Here is a 15,325-nt window from a genome sequence, read left to right as displayed (position 1 = left end):
TGTGGCTCTGGAAGTACTTTGTCAAATTGCTTTCCAAAATAGTCATTACCCTACAGAGGGGCAGGGAGAGGGTTTTACCACACCTCCACCAGTGATAGTGTTTTCTCCCTTAGCCACGGATATTTTGACAAGCAGAAAACTCATTGTTTGGATTTGATTTATTCATTGGTGAGGTTTGCCACCATTACATATAGATTTGCTTCATAGACCTGATGCTGTTAAGTCCGGTGTTATGTGTGAAACCTCTAAGTGGTCTTTGGCGTCACTGAAGACTGACACAGGGCAGCCAGGGTGATCGCACAGATACGGGGTCCATGTAGTGGAACAGGGATGCAAGCCTCATGCTCTGTGGCAAGAGGGCTTTGGGGGAACTGAATGGTTACACAGAAGTGGGGGGAGAGCCGAGACACAAGGTCCAGGTAGCATGTGATCAGTTGCCATTCACATGCCAAATGTGAGAGAATGCCTAGGAAGGAGTTAGAACAGCCACTATCCAAGGTATGGGCTTGTTCTCTAACTTGGGGTGTATTGGCAGTAGCCTAGACCTTAGCTCCATCTGGGATGACCAGTACCAGCCATGCAAGCAGCTAATCAATGTTGCAGAAATTCAGGTCTCACCATCAAGGGCCTATAGCTCAGTAGGAGGAATAGACATCCTCAGAGGAAATGCCACAAGTGATTATAGGGGCTGCATGTGTAGCTCCTAGAACTTTAGCACAACATGTGTCCCATGACACATTCTTGCTAAGGATGTGGCAGATGAGTTAGCAGGTAACAGACAGATGGTCAACGTGTGATGTGAACGGTCTTAGAATCGGGCTGTGTGCCAAGGCTAAGGAGCTGAGGTGTTGGGATCAGGTGGGAGGCAAATGTCAGCAGCTCAGGAAAGCCCTAAAGGAGGGGGCAGAGGAAGGCTGCTGCTGGCAGGATTTCCAGTAGCTGAAGTCACACGTTCTCGGCTGAAGGAATAGCCTGGTGGACCTCCTGGTGTGTGGTACGTGAGGACAGTCCAGTAAACATGCCCTTATGTCCTCTGGTCTCTCGGCAGGAATCCAGTCTGTGCATATACAATTGGAAAAGCCAAAATACGGTCTTAAAGTCACAGATGTAAGTGTGATAGAGATAAGGACAAGCTGGTTAAAACCCCACATTTTAGTGATGAAGAACCGAAGCCCCGGACATTCTGCTGCTCAATGCCATGTCAAGTTAGAAGTCAAGCTCGTACATTCCACATCTCCCATCTCTAGCTCTGGACTTGCCCTTGGGGGCCAATCCAGCACTCCATTCTCTGTTGGGCCACAGAAGACCTCTGAGTCCTTTATCTGCATTCTGCTGCCATGCCCTGAGTGCACTTGACCAGTCCAGGATACGGCTTTTCTACATTTAACCTCAGATTCTGCAGCGGCCCGAGGGAGTCACAGACCCTCCAGGAAGTGTGTGAACAGCCATGCCATCCATTTGTGGTTTGCCCTGACTGTACATGGGCATTTCCAGGTTAGGGGACCCCTGGTCTGTGCCTTCAGAGACAAGGATGCTTGATTAGGGATGCAGAGCAGGAGCTCTGGCAGCACCAGGCCTAGACACGCCCCCCCCCCAGCTCTGCAATTAACGTGACTTGTGATACAAGGGGATCCATCTCTTCTCCATGCCTCACTTTACCCAATCTGTCAAATGAAAAGCCTGTGCCAGATGCTCTCCAATGCCTCTTCCCACTTCTGGTGGACTAGAAGCAGCTATTTTCTTGGAAATAGTTTTGGTTGCTTATATTTTAATCAAGACTGAAGATTTTATCTTCCCCTGGGAGACACACAGGCATTGGGCAAGTATCCCAGCACCACCTCAGCAGACAGCTGGCTGCTGTCCAACCCCAGGTCCACTTCCCAGCATCAAGGTAGGGAAGGCACTTCCAACCTCCCCCTCTTAGGGTTTATTGGCTGCCCTGAGAATTACATCAACAGAAAACAAATCAAACAGAAGAGTGTGCACATTTAATATAAAGTTTACCGGATGTAGGGACTTAAGAAATGAAGGTCTGCAGAAACAAAAACTTACGATTTCTATTTGGTTACTTTCCCACAATTGCCTCTTTGTTCACCCTCTGTGGGATGCTAGGATGAGAAAAACTATTTGACAAGGTCTGCTTGTAAAGAATTCTCTGGGCCTCCATTTCTCATCCTTGACCAGGATGGGATTCTCCTCCTATAGATAGGATCTCTTTCACATGGGAATTTCATGTCTGCGTTTAAGGAGGGATTGCTGTTTAAGTACCTTGAACTCAAAATGGTCAATAAGCCAGAGACACATTTTGGCGGAGTGGGTTGTGAATTCCTTCAGCAGCATTTCAGAACTTTTGCTGCCAGGAAAGGAAAGCCCAGCTCACACTTCAGACTCTTTAAAAGATGCAGGTCTGGGCACAGCAAAATGGGCAAGAGTTCTCTCTAGATCAGGGGATCCTGCTTTTGAGGGACTTTGCAGCATGACAGCCAAGGGGACAATAGGCTTTGCTAACAAAATGAAGTCCCATGAAAGCTAACTTGATGAATTTCAGAGCATAGCCAACATCAGAGCAAAGAATCTCCTCACCAGTTTGGCTAAAGACCATATGCTGTGGGTCTCTTTTTCCTGGAAAAGTCTGTCTGAAAAAGTTTTGCTGGTGGGTCTATAGTGTAACAAGGAACAAGATTTTCTGAGGTGTTTATCACCTACCCTAGTGGTAGGAAGCTCTGACAATAGGAATTATGTGACAAGGAGTTCTACTAAAAGGTTAAGAGCATTGGCTTTGGAGTCAGAACACCTGGACTCCTGCCCTACCCTTGCAGCATCCAAGAGCTTGGTCTGGACAATCTACTTGATGTCTCTAGTTCCCCACCTCAAAATTAGGGAGAGTACTACCCACCCAGATTTACTGGAGATTAATATTCAACTGGAGATTAACATTCAACGGCAGTCTGGGGTTTGGAAGGACTGTGTTCATGATCATCTAACATGGACGTCCTCATCCATTTTGATTCCAACACAGTCTTATTTGGAAGTGACGCCCTTCTGACAACCCGTTAGAACACCACCCTCTAATACCTGGCAAGGACTTCAGATAAGCACTTATTTCATACCTTTTGCTGGTTTGTTGGGGGAAGAAGTACATACTAAGGAGACAGATTCCCTTGTTTATTAAGTATTTACTGACCCCAAACCCTACAATCCTAAACACTGGATCTCTGAGGCCCCCATCTCTTCAGCTAGGGAAATCACACCTTGGGTACCAAAAAGTTGAAATCTCAAGTTGGTGACCAATGCTGAATTAGATTATTCTGGCTATGCTTCCAGGGAAGATTCCTTTTATAACCAGCTTGTATAATGTCAACTGAAAATAAGAGCACCATTATTTGGTGCTTGTTGGTCGTGGTTTGCTTGGTGATATTAGAAGAGCAAACCCACCAAGGTAACCTCAGATAACTACAACTTCTAAAACAAAACACACACACACACAAAAAAAACAAAAAACCACAACAAAAAAACACTTAGGATTAATCCTCAGGCTGACTGGTAAAAGTATAGATTTCCCCTCCTCATGTTTGGGATTGCAATTGGGTTTGTGTGGGCTCTACTGATCGAATGGTCTTGAAGTTATTATTATAACCCCAGAAATTTTAAGTAACTTGGAGCAGAGCTCTTGCTCAATGTACATTCTTGGAATGGTAGTTCTGTGGTCGTGTTGGAGTCAGCCAAAGCAATCTGTTAATTTGTTCATTTCTTAAGTGTCCTAAGTGAACCTTTCCTGCCTGCCAAGCACTCTGGAGGATATACAATTGGATCACATGAGGACGGTGCTCTCAGCCTAGAAGAGAAGGCAAGACTAACCGAGTGCAGGGTAGAGAAAACTGGGGAATTCAGGAAAACAGAATAGGAAGTAGTTGAGTTGGGCTGGGACAGTATTCACATTACGCATCACTGTGTACATGTCTGGCTATTTCTCCATGGTAGCTTACAAATTCTTACCTACACAGATTGCCAGTTTATGAGCAAATGTAGCTGAGAGAGGTTAGCAACTTACCCCTTTGTCACCACGGAGCTTATACAGGACAGAATTTGCAACAAGTTTAACGTGTCCCCAGTACAAAAGTTCCTCCCAGTTTTGTTTGGCTGATGTTAAAATGGAGTATGGGCAGTGGGGGAGAGGGGCAGGGAGGCAGGGAGGCAGGGCATGTTTGAGGCATAGCGAGTGAGAAGGTAACATGCCAGGCCCAGAAGAACCCCTAGTGCCAGCTGGAGTTTGGGCTTTATGTTGTATGCACTGGGAACTGCTCACGTTTGTTCCAGCCATTCTTCTTCCAGAGAGGACTAGAAGACCACTGGAGGCAGGGAGAGGTGTTCAGAGGCTATAGCAGGGATTTGAGGTGGCTTGGGAGACAGGAATGGATGTGCTTTCCTGTACCATAAGGCCTGGTTTGGGTGCAGCTAGTTCTTGAAAGGGCTCTGCACATACGCCATGTTGGCATATTATTTTGAGTGGAAGGTACTTGAGAAATGGATGGAAGAAAGCCTTCTGACCACCCCCTGCCTTCCTGCCCAAAAGAGGGTCTTAAAAAACGTTCTCTTCCTAGCATAGAGTTGGCACCTTTCGAGAGCATTTCATCACCAGAGACTAGGAGACACCACCAATTCTGGGTCTGCAAAGCTAACCTATCAAATTAACCCTTCCCCTCCCTTGGTTTGCCCATGCATTTCCTAGCCCGTCCCACAACTTACTGCTCCCAGGCTGAGCTGCACTGTTTGGCCACATCTCCATAATTTATCCCTCTGGGTATAGAATGGCATGAAAGCTTTGAGGACTAACAGCTTCTTCGAGTCTCCATTTTCCTTCTAAAGACTCTACTGTACATGTAAGAATGTTAAATTCATAGGCTTTTCACGTGTTCATCTGTCTTCTAGCAGCTTAATTCCTAGAAGCTAAGAGGGTAAGAGGAGGTTTTTCTTCCCCTACTGGGGAACAGACATCAGGTAGGTCTTCATTTCTAGTTTGCTAATGGTTGTTAAAGTCCCCATTTTGTTGACAGTGGCTCGTAAGCCACTGGGAAGTAGGAAGTTGAACAAGCACATCCTTCTGTGCCCGGCATTTACTCACACTACGTTCACACACGTGAATGACACACTCATGCAGGCAGACCTTCACATCATGTTCATCCCAAATTCAGGATCATGGGAAGATGCAGGAATGTACATCTTCCACGGAGGCAAAGTTAATGAGCTGTCAGATTCCTAGACCACGCTGGCAAAGATTCAGTCACTGGAGTCCTTAGATCTATGCTGACAGAAGGTACTAGAATGTTCACTCCTTGGCCCTGAGATTTGAGGCTCAGAAGAGTCAAATAATGTGTTCAAGTACACACAGCTAGTAAGAAGCTGAGCCAGGATCGATTGTTCTAGCTCTATCCCGGTCTTTCTGTAAGTTTGGACTTATTCTTCAAAGGATTACTGTGAGAACTAAATGACGACTAGGATTTCTAGTTCAGGAGTTAGCACCTAGCAGATGCCTGAAGCACAGGAATGGAACCTTTCTTTACTACAGAAGTACACAGAGCTTCCTAGTTACAGAGTGTTAGAATCAATGATAGCAGAGCAATCTTGTAACCCAACTTCCTTGCTGTACAAGAAACATGATCAGTGATGGTGGTCAGGGGTTGCTCTGGTGGGAGTTAGGTATTGACCCAACTAGGGCTACACTTAAAGGACCCTGGGTCAGGAGACCTGTTTATTTCTACGTCATGCTTTCCCCACTTGGGGCTTTCCCCCCACCTCCTAATGCACAAGGCAGCTCTCCAGCCTTTGCTTCCCTCTTTCCCCCCTTCTTCTCTTGTCTCCTACATTTATTCATTCACTTAGTCACTTAATGTTTAGTGACTGAGTCAATGTTTGCTGTGTGTGAGGCACTTTGTTGGCACCAGAGACAACTCTGTGACAGTTGGGTTTTTGTATGACATTGTGGGATTTCATACATCCTGGAGTTTGAATAATTTTAGATGTGGCATGTTCTGTGCTGGCCTCAGACTTCTTCATTCCCTCTGGCTCCCCCTCCTGATTCAAACCCCTACAGGCATTTCAGCTGAGGAGCACAGTCTTTTCTTCCCTTCCCCTGCTGACAGTAGGAATCCCATACAGGGGAATCAGAGCTCCTTGGAGAGAAATAGGCGATTGTTGGTCTGGACAAGGAAATATTCAAGAGGAGCCTGGGGCAGTTTGTACCAGAATTCAAGGAATCCATCAAAGAATAATGGGCCTTATCAAAAGGATGTAAGAGCCAGCATAAGAGCCAGTATAAAGGAGCTCCTGTTGATCAAAGATGGAAACTTTTTGTAACATTAGGTTATAAACTACAAAGAACACCCAATAATTATGAATTCATGATGATGCACACCTGAGAACAATTAAGAATCCTTGGCTTCTAGAGCATTAACAGTTGTAAGAAATAAGCATAATTCCTACCATTCCTGAACTTCTATTTCAGGGTTAGCGAAGAGTCCTAGTTTCAGAAACATTAGGGTTGTGAGTAATATTGAAAGGAGTGGCAGCATCAGATAAGATAGATCTAATGGCTTCATCAATGAATGATTATTGACAAGACATCTTAGAGAAATCAGATTCACCTGTGTCTGGTCAGGATCCTTCGTGATCCTCAGGCACCACTTGCCTCCTGATGTGTTCCATGTGAAGCCCATAGAAGCAATTATGAAGTGTTTATGCCAAAAAGTTCATTATGCTGGAGTTTAATAGAACCAAAGTTCAGCAAACAATAGCCCACGTGCCAAATTCTGCTTGTGCCCTGTGTGTGTTTGGCTTGAACACAAATAATGGAATTACAACCCTCCTTAAATGGAAGAACCAAAGAATGTGTTGAGACCATATGTGGCCTCCAAAGCCTGAAACATTAACCATCTGGCCCTTTAGAGAAAAAAAAAAGGTATTCCCCAGGTTTCCAGGAAAATTCAGGGGTTGCCGATTAGAAGAGAACAGCACATGGATTCAAGCAGACCATCCCAGAATGTGGAACAAGATTGCTTTACCAGTTTTGTGTAACAAGAGGTAGAAAGAAAAATCAGGATGGTGAGCTGGATGGCTGGAGACAAAACATTAGAAGGATAGAGCATTGTGGGTGTTTGTTTCCTGATTTGAAAAGAACATACTTTTGACAGTGTAAGGGTGCTTAATTTTGTAGCCAGTTACATGACATGTTGAGAATGAATCACTTCTTTTTTTTTTAGAGATATTTGGAATTTGCTTCAGAATATTTCAGTGAAGAAATATAAGGGAAAGGAAAAACAAGTACTGATAAAGTACATGTGAGAAAATACTGATTCTAATAAAAGTCTCAGATTCAACAAAAGCTCCAAAAACTTCAAAGGCAAAGTAGTAGGATTGTGCTTTAGTCTAACAAATCAGTGCTGTGATGATTTTATGTATCTCCTTGATTGTGCCGTAGTATGCCCAATACCTGATTAAACATTTCTGGGGGTGTTGGGGGAGGGGTACGTTTCTGGAAGAGATTAGCATTTGAACTGGTGGGTGCCATCCTGTCATGGTTTCCTTGGGTGGCCAACTAACCACTGTGGAAGGGATGAAAGATATGCATGGGCCAAACAGCACAGACTCCCATCTACCAAGGTTGATTTAACGATCTTGAACTTGACTGACCAGGCTTCTGGGAACAAGGACAAAAGCTGCATCCTGGAATGGCACCATTACTCTAGGAGACCAGCTTAGAGGTAAGCAGGGTCTATGGAGCTCATCCCACCCTTAGAGGGCAGTGGCTTATGCCGGATCCTCTAGATGTTCTGGGTAGGGGTTTCTTATGGGTCTTAGCTGCTGTTCCTCTCGGAGGCCTTACTGAGCATGTGATCCACTGGCCTGGGCCTTACACAAATCCTCAGTAGACCAGAGTCTCCACTTTACATGAAAGGAGGTTAGTAGTCAGAAGTATACAAGTTGTAGGCCATACTGAGAGAACCACACACTATTTGCCTGATGAAGCCTGAAAAGCTATGAAGGGAGAAGTTTTAGGGTTGCCCAGCCCCAGCCTCCAGAATGCAGTTGATGCACTGAATCAGACTGTACAACTATTCCCAGACCTACAAACTTTCCCTACTGGGGACACAAAAGGGTAGAAGCCAGGGGGGTGGGTCCTCACTCAATGTCACTCCCAGCGTCTCACTTGGCACCTTTGTGTTTACTGCCCAAGTCTGGGCTTTGCAGGATTAGATGTTCTGATCCTCCTCCCAATGGGGAGAAGTTTCACTGAAAGGAGGCAAAGTAAACTGTAGCTTTTGGGAACCTCGGGTTGCTGGTGTCCAGGGACCAGCAGACAAGAAGAGGGGCTGTTGTCTTGATCAGAGTCATTAGTCCCAATCATCAGAAGATGGGATGACTCTTGCATAAAGGAAGAAATATGGTAGCACCCAAGTAGCCCATTCAGCTACTCCTTGGCGCTCCTTTGCTTCGTGGTGATGGCAAGTGGTTAAATGCAAATGGATTCAGTGCCTCAGGGGTGAGAGGCTGGACCCAGCAGAGGTGCTCAGTAAGAACAACAGGGTTCTGTAATGGAGAGCAGAGGAGAGGGTTCTATCAGTTCTGGGTTCAAATCCATTCTCTGGTGGGGATGTATTTTGTCCTACTAACCTTTTGCTCAGTTTCTTCCAGGAAGACAGGCCCATAGGATCCTGGAAGCCACCCCTGGATCTGTGCAGAGACCACTACAGGCATCCAGTCACTGTCACACCGCCCCCACATGCTCTCACATGGCAGGTGGTGTGCAAGGGCTTTCCATGCTACCTGGCAACCCCTGCTTGCTTCCCCCCCCTTCCTGCCAGTGGAAGTTCTTGGAACCGTTATCAAGTTTCTATGTACTCCACTGAGTTTGCTTCATGGAGAACCCACCCTAAAGCAGTTTGCATTTAATATTCTGGAATATTTCTGCAGAACATTCCACATTCCTGCAGAACGTGATCTTGTGCCCATCATTCTGCTATATGGCTACACTTCAGGGAACAAATGGTTTAAGGTAGTTTAACATTATAATACTACTCCCATCTCAGAAGAACAGAATCCCCCTCCAATCTAGGAGACAGAGCTCAAAGATGGATTAGTGTTTTCACCACACTCCTTCTAGCTGAACGAGTTCTATCTGAATATCACAAAAAAGGTCTTGTTTTCTGTTTGTATGTTGAGTGGCTGGCTGACAGCGAATAAGTGTTTGTGTGGAATTTTACAAGTCCATTCTCATTAGGGAGTTACTTCCCCTGATCCATACAAAAATCCAGCGAGGCCAGTTTTTCTTCCAATCTCCTCTCACAAATGAGGAAATTGCAGCTTATGTTCCTCTCCAGTTTCACCGGTTTCCTCCTCCACTTCCTGCAAGCCCACAATTCCTGCAAGATAACCATGGTGCAAGCTCTAAATCCCAACTTGATCCTTCGTGCACTCATAACACGGATGCACAGCCACACTATGTTTTGGCACATTAAGGCATACATTAGTGACTTAGCCACTTCAAGGTTCTGGACAGCAACTAAGATGTAAGATTTGCACACTCTAGAGCAATATGCAAATGAGTGGATGATAACAGACCCTGAAAATACAGTGACATTCCTAAGCATTCTGGAATTCCAAAGTGTTTTAGGTTTTCAAGGTAATGGGGGAAATAAGGTACGATATTGTACTCAGTGGGTGGCAAGATGTGGCGCTGCATCGGAGTGCAAGGAAAGGACTTGCATCTGGATTCACAGATGCACACGTTAGCAAAGATTCAGCACCAAGGGTTGGAGGACCACTCGGAAGCAGATGGGGAGCCTGGAGCAATATAGTCCCACTAACTTGAGATGGGTGGGACCAAAGGAGCATCACCCAGTGACCTTCACCCAAACTCCAGTGTGACCCTGACTCAGACTAGTTCCCTGTACATGCTGAAAATAAAGAAGAGCCTCCTTCTGACAGTTTCTGGAAGCATACAGGGTAGATGTTATAAATAGTCTATCTGCTGAAAAACTTCAGCTCAGGCAGGAGGACTGGGGACTGTTCGTGTCCTCCTTCCCTCCCCCAGTTCACCTCTGGGGGGTCATGATTGGTTCTCCCAGGTTTTTCAGTGCTGAGTTTTATACTGCAATCCTAAAAATAGCTCTTAAACTGAAGATTCAGGATACATCGGCAAGCTTGTCAGGATTTTAATGTACTTCACCAGTTAACGGACCTGGAGAGGGTGGTGGTAAATCCAAAAATAGAGGTTTCGTTTGAAGCCATGTGGCAGTGACTGGATTCCTTGTTACTGCTGTTGTGTGTGCACATCTGTGCACACACATGAAGCGGGGGGTTGGTGATTTGTGGGAAATCTGATAGCCAGGTCCTGAGTTAGGAGATTATAGGGAACACGTTGCAAAGCAGAACACCGCTTTCTGGTCTTTGATTGCCTCTTGGGTGCCTCCTTGGCCTTGGATGCTTTCACTTTTTGGGGGCTTTTTGCCCTTTTGGTTCCTGCTGCCACCTTCACCTTCTTTGAGGTCTTCCTGGCCCTCTCCTTGGGGGTACTTGACCCCATGGCCTTCTTGGACTTGGCCACACTCACCTTCTTAGCTTTGGGCTTGGTTTTTCAGGAGGCCACCTTCTTTGTTGAACTTGAATGAGCCCAAGGTGCGCGTGCCCTTGGTCTGCACCAGGGTGCCCTTGCTCACCAGTCTCTCGAGTCCCAGCTTGATGCCATTTTTCTCCAGGTCGTTGCCGGCAGCTGCCAGTGCCTTCTTGAGCACAGCTAGGGACACACTGCTGCACTCCTCGGAGGCCATGACAGCCTTGCACGTGGTGGTGCCTGCGGACTGGAGGGCCTTTTTTTCCATGGGCAACTTCTCAGATGGGGTCAGAGCAGCTGGCACAGCAGGGCACAGAGGCACTGGCTGGGACTTGGTCCCTAAATATACAGTAGCTATAGATACCAGCCCACTGTTGTCAGCAAAGCCAGAAAGCAGTGTTCTGCTTTGCAATGCGTTCCCTATAATCTAACCCAGGACACAGCTATTTGATCTCCCACAGTGATTGTATTTTGTGTTTAATACACACACTTTCCCTTTATGTATGGATTTTCACCTCTTATTTAGGAAAGAGATACATGCATCAAGAATGGACACAGGTAGGAGTATAATGGACATTTTCTGGGATAGCCATTAAAATATATGTTAGGAAGGACCCTGTTAACTTCCTCTGAGAAGATAGCTTGAAGGTCACAACATGTATGGAAAACAAGTACCTTACAGCTCATCTATTCAAATCCAGTTTTATACGCAGGAAGACTAAGGCACAGAAGGTCAAGGGGATTTACCCAAGGCTACCTGGCAGATGTCTGAAGTGTAGAAAAGGTAAGTGACTTGCTCAGTTTTGTCATCTCTGAAATGGAACAGTAAGAGCCTCCCTTTCTCTCTCAGGGTAGAAAAGGGAAGAGGCCAACACACAGCAATGAACTTGATTATAAGGACAGAAAATCCCCCATGCTCAGAGGGCAGATACTGTGTGCAGCTGGAGCAATAGGCTTTTGGGTCCTGCATGCATGGAGCTCAACACCATGCAGTGGCTGAAACAAAACAGGCCAAGAGAATGGGACATCCTCCTGAAAGTAAGGAATCTTTCAACCTCCAGCCACTGTCAGCCACTGGCCATGGTCACCTGGGGAGATGGGAACTTCCAGGCACCTTCAGCCACCTGGGATGGAGTCAGAGCAAGCCCAGCAGCAGCCTGAGGTGTTGGCTTTGAGTAAGTCCACTGTCATACGTGGTGATTCATCTGGCTTTTGAAGGGGTTATTCTGGGGATCCGATGACCCCAACAACTCCCTACATCTTTGAGAGTGGCACTCATCTCTTCCATTCTGCAATAGAATTTATTCAGACCATCCTGGCTGAAATACATCCATTGTATGCATTCTGTTGGGCCACTCCTACTATAATAGCTTCTATCCCACGGGTCAAAGAGCTAGTGAACGTTTGGTCAGCTGCCAACTGTGTCCGCCCAGATTGTTATGTTTAGGAACTGGAGAAATGACTATCAGATTGGGCAGTGGACCAGTCAGCTCTACTGTTGGACAGAGTTGGTTCAGATCCTATTTATCACTTGACCTTTGTAAGTTCGTAGTATTCAGAGGTCCCAAAGTTTCCCCGCAGAGAATTAAGTTAGCTCACATCTATGTCCAAAATCCCTACAAATAAGCAGGTGCCCCTCCCCAACCAGTCCTTTGAGGAAATAACCAGAGGATCCTTAAAGTAAAGAATTACTACAGGGGTTTCTGGTTTTTAGATTACAGGTATTATGACATTGCTAGATCCATTTTCAAGGTGAACTTTCTTCAGACCGAACTGGCTCAGTTCTGAAAATTCAGAGTGGTCAAGACTTTCCTTTAGCTTTCTGCTCATCCTCCCTTTCTTTGTATGTATGTGCACACTTACATGTTTTCACACAGTACATATACACAGTTCCTTTGTTGGCTATTCATCTTGTCCTTATGGGATACGGGATTTCCGGGAATAAGGCCCTCGGGTTGTCCTTGTGGTCTCACCGCCTAGTGTAAAGATCATGTAAACCTGGACTTGGATAGTAGGCTGTAGCCCTTCCAGGTCTTCTGCTATTCTGTATCCCACAACCCCACTGACACCAGGAGACACAGAGCTGTAACAGCACTCCCTAACATCCCCCTCCATCTCAGGATGGCTGCTACCATGAAGTTTCAACAAGGTCCATGCCTTCCTCTAGCAGGTTTAATTGAAAACAGCATCTTCTGATACGGTTTATGTTTACAATGGAATACTACATGGCAATAAGAATGAAATCTTATTGTAGCCATTTGTAGCCACATGGATGGAACTTGAGGGTGTTATACTGAGCGAAATAAGTCAGGCAGAGAAGGACAGATACCAGATGTTTGCATGTGTAGGTGGATTAGGAGGAACTTAACAGAGGACCATGGGGGAGAAGGAGAAATATAGTTGGAGAAGGGAGGGGGCAAACCATGAGAGACTCTTGAATGCGGAGAACACTGATGGCTGATGGGGGTGGGAGAGAGGGAAAGGGGGGTGATGGGCATGGGGGAGAGCACTTATTGGGATGAGCACTGGGTGTTCTATGGAAACCAACCCGAAAATAAACTGTTTAAGAAAGAAAAGAACAGCATCTTCTGGGCCACTCTAGGAACCAATCAGTTGATAAGGTTACTGGTCATACAAAGTTCTGTTCTTGTGGAACTTCTCACCTGAGCCTTTGCCACCTCTTAACACAGAGTTGTATCACCTCCACCTCATTCCACTTGAGACTTCTCCTTCCATTGCTTTCAGAACCTCTAATGGTAGTAAAAAATTGTCCCCAAGGACCCTCACCAAGGCATTGAATCCCAAGTTATGGGGAAAGGTCAACATCCATCCTTCCTTTTTCACCTATTTCTGGTCCAGCAGCATCTATATCTATTCCTAGATATACTTTCCCAGTTCCCAGTAATACCTTTAGGTCAGATCTGGAAGCTGCTTTGATAAATCTGTTGCTTGAACATTGTTAGCAGTACCTCCAACTGGGTCATGAGACTTGACCTTAGTTATTGGTCTCGAGTTCAGGAGCAGATAGCATGCAGGGCAGACCTTATTCTCACAAGTTATCTGCCTCAATTGAACTTCTGCATAAACTGTCAATAAGTGGAGGGAAGGCCGAGGGCTTCCAGAGCAAGGGTGAGCAGTCTGGTATTGCAGGTCCAGAGTTAAAGAGATCCAGGTTGTGAATAGTATCACGTGATGGGGATCTGTGGGTGGATGCACAAGTATCCTGTGTCAAGGTGCCATTCTTTCCCTACTAGGGACTTGGCTTGAACAATAGTGAACTTTCCCAGGCTGAGAATATGGTCTTCCCTGAAATAGTTTTTCTTGCAATTATATCCTGGGGTTCATCTGCAGCTTGGTTACAAGAAATGAAACTCTTTAGAGGAGGTCATGAAGTTTTGAAGTGTTCACATTATACCTTAAGTTCATTATTGGTTTACTTGAGCCCTTCGTTTTCTCTTATGTCTCCATTTTACCCTACAGTCCTTGTAAATCTTCCTTGTAAACTTCCCCCTACATCTTCTAAATCCAGGACTAATGAACAAGCAGAGAAACCACTGTACCTCTAGCTCACCCCCAATTCCTCACGGGTGAGAGCTTTACTTATAGTGCCACCATAGCGGAAGCTTCCTACACTCCATTTACCACCACTGATCGGTCTATTGACCACCTGGTCAATGACTGATTTGGCTCCTGAATTCCATTCTTCCAATGTGCTTCCAGTACCTTATATCAGTTCCCTGTGATCAAGGCATGTGTACAAGTGGTTCATTAAGCATGCAAGGTAAGTTGATAATGAGTAGAGGACATAGAACAGGAGAGGGGAAGAATCCAAATGAGGATAAAATTTCAGAGAAGATCCTGTAATTGGACCCAAGTTCATCTGCCTCACATGCAGCAAAGTCAAGCAAGACGACATCAACTATGCAACAAGGAAAGGGTTTGAGAGGCAGCCAAATGAGGAGATCTAGAGGGGAGATCAAGCCTCCAATCTGCCTCCCTGAAGGAGGGTCAGGGAAATTTAGAAGCAAAAGATAGATTTGGGTAAGAAGCTGCAGCCGTACTTTAGTCTTGTAACTCTTTTTTACTAGTTTTAGTCCCATGGAGGGTCGCTTCTGTTGGTCACACAGAGGATCTCTGGAGTGTCACTTCTCAGTCTTGCACCTGAGGCTCTATTCCTGTACCCATTAGTCAACTGAGTTGACTAAGGCCAACTGGTACAGGGTCGGGGAAGGGTATAAACACACAGGCACTTTCCATTCTGGGCCAAGTGGCCCCATTAGCCCAAAAGTATTTCAAGAAAAGCTCTTCATGGGAGGAGACAAAAGTAACCACATAGCATATTCTATCAGGGTTTTGTCTTTCATATGCCTTGAGGAAATAACATGACAGACTTATGGAAGTTCTGCTCCTCTTAAGGCAAGCTTTAAAAAACCTTTGAAAACCAAAGATCACCTTCAATTTTTTTTTTTAACAGTTTGATATTTGAAGATTTCAGAGAAGGTACAGAAAATTTCTATGTATCTTGCATCTAGCTTCCCCTATTAACATCTTCTATCAGTAGAGTGCTTACCGCAGCTAGTGAATAGACAGGTTATTAACTAAAGTTCATCTTTTAGTGAAAAGAGGGTATCTGGATAACGACCTTTTCCTGCTCTAAGATCCCATTCAAGATGCCACATTACATTACACAGTCATAGCTCCCTAGGCTCCTCTAGGCTC

This window comes from Crocuta crocuta, unplaced genomic scaffold (genome assembly GCF_008692635.1).
Source record: "Crocuta crocuta isolate KB4526 unplaced genomic scaffold, BGI_CrCroc_1.0 scaffold119, whole genome shotgun sequence".
NCBI lineage: Eukaryota > Metazoa > Chordata > Mammalia > Carnivora > Hyaenidae > Crocuta > Crocuta crocuta.
The sequence above is the reverse complement of the archived record's forward strand: the minus strand, read 5'-3'. Positions refer to the sequence as shown.